Source organism: Balaenoptera borealis (genome assembly GCF_965194805.1).
Source record: "Balaenoptera borealis genome assembly, chromosome: 17".
Classification (NCBI taxonomy): domain Eukaryota; kingdom Metazoa; phylum Chordata; class Mammalia; order Artiodactyla; family Balaenopteridae; genus Balaenoptera; species Balaenoptera borealis.
The window spans coordinates 74099523-74111963 of record NC_138876.1 but is presented as its reverse complement, the minus strand read 5'-3'; the positions used below and the strand labels follow the sequence as shown (position 1 = coordinate 74111963).

Sequence of the window (12441 nt, the reverse complement as noted above, 5' to 3'; positions counted from 1 at the left end):
GTATACAGAGGGCACAGGCTATGACCGAAGGAAGGAGAAGCCGGAGGGCAAAGGGGGGAGAGGGTTGGGTCCCCAGCCCACCACTGTGGTCTTGGGCAGTGTTAGACATGTCGGTCCTGGAGATTTCCTCATCTGTAAAGTAGAACAACAATCCCTACCTCCCAAGGGTAAGGTGAGGATTAGCTGATAATATAAAAAATACTGTGTAAACTGTGAAGTGTGCCACAATTGAAAGAGGCAGTTACCATTGTCATGTCAGAACAAGTTGGATCCTGTCCGGAGCTCTTGTTACCCATTCAAGTGCTGTGCAAAGCCCATGCAAGCCTCAAACTCTTCCAAGTTTTCTAAAAAGTAGCTTGAAAAAATTACCCATATTTAAGAGATTAGAAATAGTATACACTAAACATTGCATTTCTTAATTTAAAAATAACTTTTACATTCAAATTCCAAGACGAATACATATTATTAGGGAGAAAACTAATAGCATATAAAAAATGTAGAAAATCAATAAGACAGAAGAGTAAAAATAACATTTAAATATTTTAAACTGTCATTTCATTACACACACACACACACACACACGCACAAACAAAACACAGTAAACACTTCACAAAACAGTACCACACTAACTAGTGTTGCTGTTTTACCTTCATATAAATTTGAACATACTTCTACAATGCACTGCAGAGTCCTAGATCTTGTCTAACTGCAGATTTGAGGAGGAAATCCTCACATTAGTGATCTTTCTATGGATATTCAATATAGGCAACTACTTAATATGGTATGTGTGTTTTTAGTTTTTAATCTTTCTTCATTTAAGTTATAACTGTTTCAATCCCCAATCCCAGCAATCCATAATGATAATTCTAAAGTTCCAGAAAATTTGCCACTCATCAGAAACAAGTCAGATAGGTCTCCCATCTCTTCTCCCTCCCAGTGGGCTCCTCCATGCCTCTCCTCTTCCTGGCCAGTCTTTAGAGGTTCTGCTTACTTAAGACCAAAGGATGAAAAGAAGCGTAGGCTTGTGCAGTAACACTCAGCAGCCACAGCGCTGTCAAGCTTGCTGCCTCTTAGAAGTGAGGGTTTCCAGGTTTTGCAGCTTTTGCCTCCTGTTCTAGGGAATGCACGCTGCACCGTGCATCACGCAGCAGGGTTTTCGACAAAAACATGTTCACTATATCTATACTCTTGCTGAATCTTGGCTTCTCTGTATGTAAGTGTGTGTCTGGTCAGAGCAACTCGTATTTTTAGCCTGTATTCATTTGCTACGATCTCCTCATCCTAAAAGATGGTCCAACTCCAGGTTCAAGCGCTCTCCTCAGACGTTGTCCCAATTAAGCTGGAGATGGGTCCCCCAGTGCCCATGAGCCCCTAGTGCTGACTGGAATGGAGATGGGAAAGTTAAAGCCACAGTTTTTTTCTTCTTTGAACCATGCTGGCATTGTGCCTTGTGAACCCTGCCCAACCCTGCCCCAGGCCGTGTCTTCTATCTTGGTCAGTGACTTTTCTTAAAGATAAGAAAAGTGTGTGAAGTCACAGGCAGCCTGGATTACCTTAAAGCAGCAAAAGTTAAGCAATGGAATTACAGTGGTTGAGAGGGTTAGTTAGAGAATTCCCAAGGGACAGTATACATACTGGGGTGTGAAACAGCCTAGATCAGAGAAATCGCGAACGTCTCTTAGGAAAAGCTCTAAGCTAGTACATCCACAAGCATCTTAGCCTTCCACCTGCCATAGAGTGTGAGGGTATGTGTCCCTGAAACAAAAACTTACGTCCATATCACTCCAATCTGAGGGGCTGTTGCCTCACTTGTTTTGAAGATAACTTGACATCCTGCCTAGCATCCTTCTTTCTTTTTTCCTCCAGAAAAATAAGCCTTACTATTTCCTATAGACCTAAATAAGGGAAGCAGCCAGCTTCAAGAGGCTGGATCTAACAAACTATGGCAGGGCTGCCATCTGTCTAACTTAATGGATGGGATGCTCGTGATTGAGAGGAACTTGTCTTCATCAACAGCAGCTGAAATGTACATTGCAAATCTGGAGAGAACCATCGGGACTGCTAAATTGAGAAGCAAGTGAAAACCAAAATTGCTCTTTTCAATCTTTGCAAATTAGAAAGGAATCTTGCCAAGAATAAACAGATCTTCGTTTCATACCTAATTTAAAAATGTACAGTGTCCCAAATTGTGGATTCACTATGGTGTAAACATTCTGGCTAATTATTTCTTGAAGGAAATACTTGCTTATCATTTCTGAGTTACTGTAGTAGGTAACTAGGAGAACTTTTACAGTTGATTAGAATTCAAATGTTCTGACCTGACCTTTTAGCCCAAGGTAGTAGTTGCTTTCAATGGATAACTGAATTAAGTAGGAAACAATACCAATAATTGATCTTTTCAAACTTAGAAACCTTGAATGTCTGTTTTTCTTGTTTCCTCCCATTTAAGAGTCATCTGTAATCTTTGATTGATAGTCTATCTATGAATGCTGCTCAAATATTCGTGATAAATAGGCCCATAACTCAAGGATATTATGCCCAAAAGTTAAGCTAATACAGGGAATCACTACTCACGTAACTGCATAGTGTGTAGTACAGAAAGGGAGCAGATATATCTTAAATATTAGAAGAATGTATTTATTAATAAAGAATTCTTCGAAACACAGAATTCTCAAAAAATTCACAATTTGTGGGCAGCATTTCTCTTTTCATCCTGAAAAAGCTTAATTTCTTTATTGAGAGCTAAGGAAAAAATGCCATTTCTAGAAGGTAGGAAAAGCTTCTTAAATGTTGATATTTGTAGAAAAGTTTGGTGTCAGGTGATAAATGAATCATCTTCCTTAGACTTGCAAGCATATAAAGAGCAAGTAGCACATTAAATACTAAATATTTTTAATGAAATATTTGAAGAATCCAAAATACTCTTTGGCTTGAACCTGAGAACTAAATTAAGTAAAAAGAAGAAGGAGAAATAAGAGAGGAAGGAAAGAAAGGAGGGAGGAAAGGAGAAAAAAAAGAGAAAGAAGAGGAGGGAGGGAGGAAGGAGGGAAGAATTCAAATTTGAAATTCTACCTAATTTGGATTTGGACATATCAATCCTTAACTTGGGGTTATTGTTCTTGTTTCTTTGAGTAACTGAAAACATTGGACCATTTTCCATTTACGGCATGCTTTTCCTTTGCTCTCAAGAGAAGTTTTTAAAAACAGTTTGAAGAAACCAATAATCTATCTAGTTATTCTCATAGAATTGCTTTGGCAGACAACGTTGTCAGTCTATATTCGTTAGGATTAGAGTTACCTACAAGTGACAGAACAGAAAAATGACAGTGGCTTAAATACGATACAGGTCTATGTCTCTTCATATTTCAAAATTCTGGAGACAGCAAAGAAGTGGATTTGGGTTCCCTAGAGACAGGGACCCAGGCTCCTTCTGTCTTGCTTCACTATGTGCCCTGCCATTCTCAAGATCATGATTCAAGACGGCTGCCAAAGTTCCAGCCATTGCTCTTGTATTCCAGCTAAAAAGGAGGAAAAAGGGACAGAGAAGGGTGCTTCTCTCATTTAAGGATGTGTCTCACAAGTTGCACACACTACTTGGTTCACCCCCAATTTAGTCACAAGGAAAGCTGGAAATTGTAGTCCTTATTCATGGTGGCCTTGTACCCATCTAAAATTTAGGGGCTTCATTTCTTAGTATGAAAGAGAAATGTATATTGAAGAATGCTTAGCAGTCTCTGCCACAAGGTTCAAACTAGTGGGCATGAGTTTTTGGAATAATGTTTTTATTTACTTTAATTATAATACATTATAGAAAAATACATATATTCTTCAATACTGTGAGGAATTGATTATCACCTCTGCGAAATAAGAATTTCTACCTCATCTTTCTGCCTTTCTTTTTAGAAAGAAAAATGTAAATCTATGACACAAGATACTTCAATGTTTCCCATAATTCTGCAGAGTATATTTTAACTTTCCTTCTCTGAAAATTGAACTGAAAATTCAAGAACCAATGTAATGTATTGCTTGGTTCTCACTGCTCTGCTACAAAAGTACATTAATTCTTCTGCAGTCATAACTCTTCAACTCTTTTCTTCTGAATTGGTCAGTAGTGTCATTATTTTCTTTTCATTCAATTCAACAACTGTGTGTGGACATCAGTGCTTAGGGAGGTGGGGAAGGACTTTCAAGTGAAAAGTATATGGTCCTTTTCTGTTATTTTCTCTCAGTAAAAGTTAGACTTGTGTTTCCTTTCACCTGTTTTTCTTTAAGAACATAATATTGGCTAGAGCCAAATGAGTACAGTCGTCCCTTTGTATCCGTGAGAAATTGGTTCCGGGAGCCCTCGCGGAAACCAAACTCCTCCATGCTCAAGTTCCTTAAATAAAGCGGCACAAACAATGAAAACAGTCACTTCCCCCCACCAACACCCCAGATCCGTGGATGTGGAAACCCGTGGATACGGAGGGGAGGGTGTATTTTAAACTACTTGATAGTACGTTTCTCTAATTGAGGGAAATCGTAACCTGCTTTTGTAATTAGATTGTATCGTATATTCCTCCTAGGCTCTGTGAGTGTGTGTGTGTGTGTATGTGTGTGTGTGTTTGTGTGTGTGTGTGAGTGAAAGGGAGACAGAGCCAGAGCAACAGAGATAGAAACCTTCCAGGTATTACTCATTAAACAATATCCCATGAAGTGATTTTCATCACTGAAAAGTGTTGTTTATATTCTCCTCGCACCTTGTGCCTGCAAATCTGGCAGCTGACACTGATCATTGAGATAAGATTGGGTGACTTATCCATGCTGTACACACACATCTACACACAAACTTCACTAAGTACATCCTTTTCTAAAATCACATTGTTAAAATGCACCATTGTGGCCTATTTCCCTGAAGGATAAATAGTGTAACATTATTTTTCGGAGCGAGAATTAAAACAAGGAAGATGCCTGGGACAATGTGTTCCTTCTCTGCAAGATTGTAGTGTTGAAAGGACCTCAACAATTGGTTTGCTTGGTTCAGAGATGAGGAGACAGAGGCCGGTAGCTGCAAAGGCTTGTCCCTCGTCCCATCGGTCTGCTGGGCAAGCTTTTGGTCCAGCCTTCTTTTCTCTACATTTGGTGGCCATCAGCTGTCACGAGTCTGGACTGACCCATCCCTTGGCTGTTGACCGCAATCTTGTGATTTTTTTCACCTGGGTTCCTGCTGGTGGCTCCTCCCTGTCTCCCTTCCCTCCTCCTGGATCTGAGCATCAGAAAGTCCTGTCCAGTGGGCTTGCCTCTTGCCACTTTGTCTTCTCAGGACAAAAAACCATCTCAGACCTCAGATCACTGCTCTTTGCTTCCCAAAAGACAGAACAACTCAGTCCTTCCTGCCTTCTTCTTTCTTGACTTGTGATTTAAACATAATTCTGTCTGCTCCAGTCGAGCCTTCTCATGCTTTTTTGTCAGCCAGCAGATAGTTTACTATTAACTACCAGATAATCAGTCTCTTCTCAAGACTTTTGTTCCTGAGGAAGTGATTTTGTAAATAATTGCTTCAAGTCATCTTTTAACTGCCTCACATAATTTCATTTCTTTTAAACCTCTTTTTTTTCTTTTAAAGGGAATTGCTCTCTTGCACTTCTGTTATCTTAAATCTCTTTAAAAACCTAAAACAGCAGTCACTGAATGCACTTTTACAAAATAGTTTTCTTGGGTCTCCTATGTAAAGTGAAATCAAGAGCCTCACCCTTGCAACATTCCTACTGCACTCAGATCATGATGGTACAACTAGAGTATTCTATGTGTGAATGGTAATTAGCTTTCTGGTTCCCTCATCATAACTTGCATTGTGTTGTGCAGACACCTCTTTGCATTGTCCAGGGTGTTTATTATTCTAAACTGTCCCATTTAACCCATTTATTCAACCAACACCTGTAAATATTTATTTAGGTCCTTCTATAGCTTTTCATTTTTGCCATCACTCGAAATAAGAGAATTAGTTTCCTGTGCCAAACATTTTAAAGCAAAATATAATCTATAGAGCACCAAGTTAAGTAATTTTAGAGAATGGAATTTGGGGCAATTCATGTGGCATGCTTAACTTGTTTTTATAGGGCAAGCAAAGCTCGTTAATTCCATTTTATTTATTATTTTTAAACCACTTGTTTAGTGTGGTGAATTAAGAAAAAAATCAACTGATTGATCTTTGGATTTTTTTAACATCACAGAGAAAAGCCATTCCTTACTCAAATATCTAAAGTTCACCCAGAAATCAAAATTGCTTGACCCTCTGGAAAGTTCTGTTTGTGCTCTAGGCCTGAGGAGACTTGGCTCTAAAGTGCTGAGCCTGAGTCACACTGGTCCCATTAATCTTTGTCGAGAAGGATGTTTTGGGGGAGGGTCGAGAAGGAGGACTTCTGATCCTGTTTTATTCTTTCCTCTTTTGTTTCAGGGCCCATGGCCGTCAACCCTCCTTGATTTTATTCTGCCTGATCTTCACATTTCCATATCTGTAAATACGGGGCCGCATGATCATTAAAACCTCTTAAGAAAGTGGAGAGTTTTCATTAAAGTTTCCCTGCAAATCTAAGATGCCGTACGATGGATGCTAGCAGCACAGGGTATTATTAGCATCGGTGACAACTGTTATAAGGCTACGTCTCGTTTTCTCATAAAGACATAGATATTCCAATTTCCTCCTATATAACTCAAAGGGAATTTGGGTGTTAACACTTCAAAACACTTCTAAGTCCTCAGGGGAACATCTGAAGTGGAAAGTATTAACTTTCTAAATGCATGTTTTATTCTCTTTCCGAATAATAAAGTTATTTCTCATCCCATGGTAGAAATGTATAGGTGAGAACTCCCCCTGAGACCTTCCCGATCTGAAAACACTAAGGAATTTCTGCCATTGTAGGTGGAAAGACAAGAAAACATTGTCTTCTCAGTTGTGCTTACCTTTCAGATTTTTCTGAGACTCCCTTATATGTGACAAGAGCTCTGCTTCCTGGCAACCTCTGCCCACAACAGATCTGAGAACCAAGCAACAAACAGAAAAGGTCTTTGACTATCCCAATAAATGCTATAAAGTCCACATTCTGAAACTCCTGAGTTTTTCCCATAGAAAAGTTCTTCAACCCTCTGTTTAAATCCTATTAACTCTTAATTTGCACACAATTCTAATGATCTTAATGATATTATTGTCAATCACATGACAGACTAAAAAGCAGAAAATTAGAAAGGAATACTTTCAATATGCAGGAATACTTACAATAATTTAACATACTCTCCCTAACTAAAAGAACAGGGATAGAAAACTAATATAAAAATCTATAGCACAGTTGTCTGGAGACATTTAAGGTGAGAATGAATACACTTAGTAGAGCCTGTGGGTAACATTGTATTGCTTCAAAGGACAGCATTTTACTCATATAATGATAAATCCAGATTATCAATAAAAACATTTACTGTAAATTAGGAACAGGAACCCCTTAATCAAGATACGGTCCTTTCATTTGTCCTAAAATTAAATTATCGATTTTTATTTAAATTAGACACTTCATCATCTACTGGAAAAATTTTCAAATAACCATCCAGATCTTCAATGTCTATCATTCGAATGGAAACCCTTTAAATGTGGCATTGCTGTGCCCTGTGTAACCTGTACAACTTTATACATTGGCCCTGTGGTGAACAAGCTCTTCTTAAATAATTGGGTACATAAAATTGATTTTGGAAACCTAACCATCCAAAATGATTAAAATAAAGACGCTTAGGTATTTTTAAAGTTAAAGTATCAGTAACAGCAAAGACATTCCCTGAATATTCTGAATAGGAGTCATGTTCTAGTGAGATGCTCTCTGGGGGGGAAAAATGAATAGATTTTCAAGATTGTGGTTTTTGGTATTAGTTCTCTGGAATTTTCCCCTTTGATAAATTTTTCTCCATCTTGTAGTTGCCAAATTATCTCTTCTAGTAGAATGGTCTGATTTTTTTCAGTTGCAAAGATATCAAAGTCCTGGGATGTTTCACAGACAGGGGAAGCCTTTGCAGCAAGCATGAGTGCAGCATGCTTTTTCCATGGGAAGTGTTACCCTCCTCCTCCGTTCGCAAAAGCAAACTTCTTCCTGGCGCATTCTTGGCTTATCAGTGCTCTATGAAAAGAAATCTCTTCTTTCTTGATAATAGCAGCTTACAGCAAACTAGAATGTGTTGTTACTTCTTCATTCATGGATAAGTCTGGTTTGCACTTTGATGTGTAAAACTGACAATATCCAGAAGATTCTACTGGTCTTGAAGTTTCTGTGCAGGTGGTGACCACACTAGCGTTTGGTACCCCAGCTCCTCCAGGGAGACGGGATTAAATCACCGTCTTGAAGCCACACTGTGTGCCAGCATCCCCCCAACCCGGTGTCTAGCTACGGCTGCTGCTGCTTCCTTTCAAAACACCCTGCTCAGCGCCTGCTGTGTGTGAGGGGCTGGGCAGGCACTAGCGATATAAGGGGTTTGCCCACCAAGGAGCTCACAGTCGGTTGTGAAGAGGGGTATTAACCTCACCACCCTGAACCTGTTGCTCTGTACAAGCCAGGTCCTGAAGGGAGAGGCTAGGGCCTTCCCTCCTCCAGATTCTGGGCCCCAGCAACCCCAGGAGGAGGAAGCAGAGCCCATTCACAACCTCCCTCTCTCTCCCCGTGATTCAGCAAACAGTGAGCATCTACTTTGTGCCAGAAGCTGGCGGAGTGACAAAAACAAATCAAATACACACCTTTGCCCTGAGAAGTTTACAGGAGAAATCTTAGTAGCTTTCAGGTGGTCAATAAGTTGCTTTCCTTGGGTTCGGCCTCTAGAAATGACATCTGTTCACTCTATGATACCCAGGTCTTGCTAGGCCAGAGGCTGCCCCATCCATCTGGCCAAACCTGTACCATCTTTTCTGTTGTGACTCTGGCTGAAAGGGCAAATGGACAAAATGCGCCCCCTACCGCTCAGGACCTGAATAACAAATGCCAGAACTGCAGTCACCCATCCCAGACAAACCAAAGCAAGTCTGAAGGGCCTCTGAATTCACATTCAAAGCTCCTCGCAGTCAAAAGCAATCGTGGCCACTACTCACTCACGTGATTATCAACAGACATTTTCTTGTTCCACCTCTGATGATCCGAGGGTGGTGCACAGGGTCTGGTCCAGAGGTCCTCAACCTTTTTGGCACCGCAGACCGGCTTCGTGGAAGACAATTTTTCCACGGATGGGTCGTGGGTGGAGTGGGGGGGAGATGGCTCAGGCGCTAATGCGAGCGATGGGGAGCGACAGGGAGGGCAGCTGAAGCTTCGCTCACTCGCCTGCCCGCTCCCCTCCTGCTGTGTGGCCCGGTTCCGAATGGGCCGCGGACCAGTACCAATCCGCAGCCTGGAGGGTGGGGACCCCTGGTCTAATTTGATGGATCACTTTTAAATAAAACCCAGAGCAGACAAGTAAGGGGACTCAGTAAAGGAGCAGTGCGATGATGAAAGCAATCCCTATGCAAGATGGCATAAGTTGCCGGGATTACACGACATGTAATTATTTCTTTGGTATTGTTTCTAACAAACTCAATATTGTTATTATTATTTATTGAAAGCGGGGTAGCAGTATTTAAATGGTGAGAATGCCTCTAAGTCTTTTTGTCACTGTGACCAACTGAATGAAAGTTTGCTCTCACATTTGTAATATCAACTCTGCCATCTTATGGAAAATATTGGAAGTACCTAAAGCATTTCACTCTACAAAGGCAAGGATCTACTGGTAAGAGGACTGAAGGACATGGCCTGTGTATTTCTACATGTTTTTAACCTTTAACATTTTTACTAACAAATGTCATTTTAAACAAAACTTTCAATCTTGAACGATTCTTAGATTACTTGCCAACCAAGATGTGTCTCAATCTCAACACTACAATTTCATGTAAAAATCTTGAATAATATTTTGTACCAGTATGAATTTCTACTGCCCCCTAACACTGTGTAGTGACTTCACTGTACATTAATTTCTTTTCTTACACATATTTGAGCTACCAGGTGAATCAACTGAAAAAGTCGAATTCTGTTAGGAACCATCCTATATGATGTTGGTAGCCTGTGAAAAAGGAATGTCTTTTTTCTTATACAAACTGGTAACAAGACTTGTTTTCACAGTTCCTTTTTACATTTTTTGTGCATATAATATCTGTATATTATACTCATATTCTAAAGTGACCAGAAAGTGTTATTTAATAGAAACTGCATACATTTTTTTATGTCTCTATGGACCTTTTACTTTGGGTACACTTACAATAAATTAGCAGTATAATAGACTATTCTTTTCAATTATGAATAAAAATGTACATTGAAGTAAAAGATGACTACTGTTTTTAATAAGCTTTTTCCCCATTCCAATGTGTATTTATTATAGTAAAATTAGAAAAGCCCTCTATTTCATACACAAATAAAAGTTACATCTCAGGCTACGTGACTATAGGAAACCCAATCTCTTCACGAATTTCTGAGCATCTCTGGGGAGTGTTCAAATGTTCCTCCAATGCACCCAGGTGATACTTGGGTGGGCTCCCTGCAGACAGCTGCTCTGGGCCGCTCTGCCAGTGACTCTAACTTTCTTGTAACTTCTCGTCCCCGCAGTCCTCTCCAGGCAACCTCTCTCCAAAGCAGGAACTCAGGCTGTCTTTTTATTTCCCAAGCAAAGCCGAAACGAACCTTTGTAACTAATAAATTTTACTAAGCTTTGATGATAAATAAGGAGATTCCATCCCAGAAGGGAAAAGCTTAAGAGTGCATTTCAGGGACTTTCCTGGTGGTGCAGTGGCTAAGAACCTACCTGCTAATGCAGGGGACACGGGTTCGAGCCCTGGTCCAGGAAGATCCCACGTGCCGTGGAGCAACTAAGCCCGTGAGCCACAATTACTGAGCCTGCGCTCTAGAGCCAGTGAGCCACAACTACTGAGGCCTTGTGCCACAACTACTGAAGCCCGTGTGCCTAGAGCCCGTGATCTGCAACAAGAGAAGCCACTGCAATGAGAAGCCAGCGCACCGCAACTAGAGAAAGCCCAAATGCAGCAATGAAGACCCAACACAGCCAAAAATAAATTAATTAATCAATTAATTTTTTTTTTTTTTTAAAGTGCATCTCAGGTACCAGCGGGCCTAGAGTCGTTCTGAGTTCACCTTCACGGGGGAGGGGTGGTCTCTGCCGGCCCCTCCCTTCTTAAACTCCCGCCTGCTCCCTCCTTCCTCCAGGGAGACCCGCCCACTGTTGATTTCTGCACTGTTTCTGGGTCGGGTTACCAAAAATACCTTCACCTCACCCCAATCAGGGAGTAAAATCTCCTTAACATCAGAGTAATCTCCACAGAGATTATTTAAGAGAATACTGTTATTTACACTATTTAGCAGAGTACTAAACACCTGGCCTGAAGCCTGTGCCCTGGGATTCTGTCTCCAAATCGGGCTTCCCCAAGAACAGTGAATGAATTTGTCTTGAACCAACTGACTAGCAGCTCACAGTGGGTTCATCCCCAAAAAAAAGAAGGAAGAAAAAAATAAAATAAAATAAAATAAAATAAAATAAAATAAAATAAAATAAAATAAAAAGAAGGAAGGGTGATGGGGTGCATGGGAACTCTACTTTTGCAATATTTCTGTAATCTAAAAGTAAGTTTATTTAAAATGCGGGGGCGGGGGCTTGTTTCAGTGGTATAATCCAGATTCTACCCTTAGAGATGCAAGCACAACAACCTAAAACATAAGTTTTTCCCCTTTTCCATTTATCAAGAAAAATTGGAATATAGTCTAGCCTCAGAGCACCCAAGGACTTACAAGCAAAATGAAGAAAAATTTAAATTGCTAATCTTATTGCCTTTTCCCTCAAATGGGCATTTGAATTCCTATGCCTAGCTGGACACATAGAAATCATGTATTGATAAGATATTCCTATAATCTAATCATGGCTACGAATTTAAACAACAGACTAGCATATATCCTTTCCCTACTCTAAGCATATGTTGAATTTTATTTTTTTGCTGTTTTTCACATGTGTGAAAATAACTCAAATATCATCTCTTAGACCCTCCTCGCCAATTCCACTCCCACTGCCTTAGTTCTGGCCCTCATCATCTTCTAATTTAACCTCCTCCAAATGGAGCTTAGACCCTCCACCTTTCCCTAAAAACTCTGCTTTCAATATATTTCTAAAATAACAAATCTGAGCATTGTTTTATCACCCTACTTAAAATCGTGAAATAGAATAAAAAACCAAATCCAAACTCCTAAGCTTAGTATGTAAGATCTTCCATTATCTGACCCAAACTACAGTACCAGCCTCACCTCTTACTACTCCCTTTTTCATGTCTCTTTCATGCTTTTGTCCAAACATTTCCCCTGCTTTCTCATGGGAGTCCTTTTCTGTAAGTATTGTAGAATGCTCCTATTG

At 40.1% G+C, this 12441-nt stretch overlaps 1 long non-coding RNA gene across 1 annotated transcript in view; it reads right to left on the bottom strand.

Annotated features, from left to right (window-relative positions):
• LOC309615304 overlaps positions 1–12441 on the bottom strand; it is a 167997-nt gene that overhangs the window by 35181 nt on the left and 120375 nt on the right. The gene's annotated exons all lie outside the window — the stretch shown is intronic.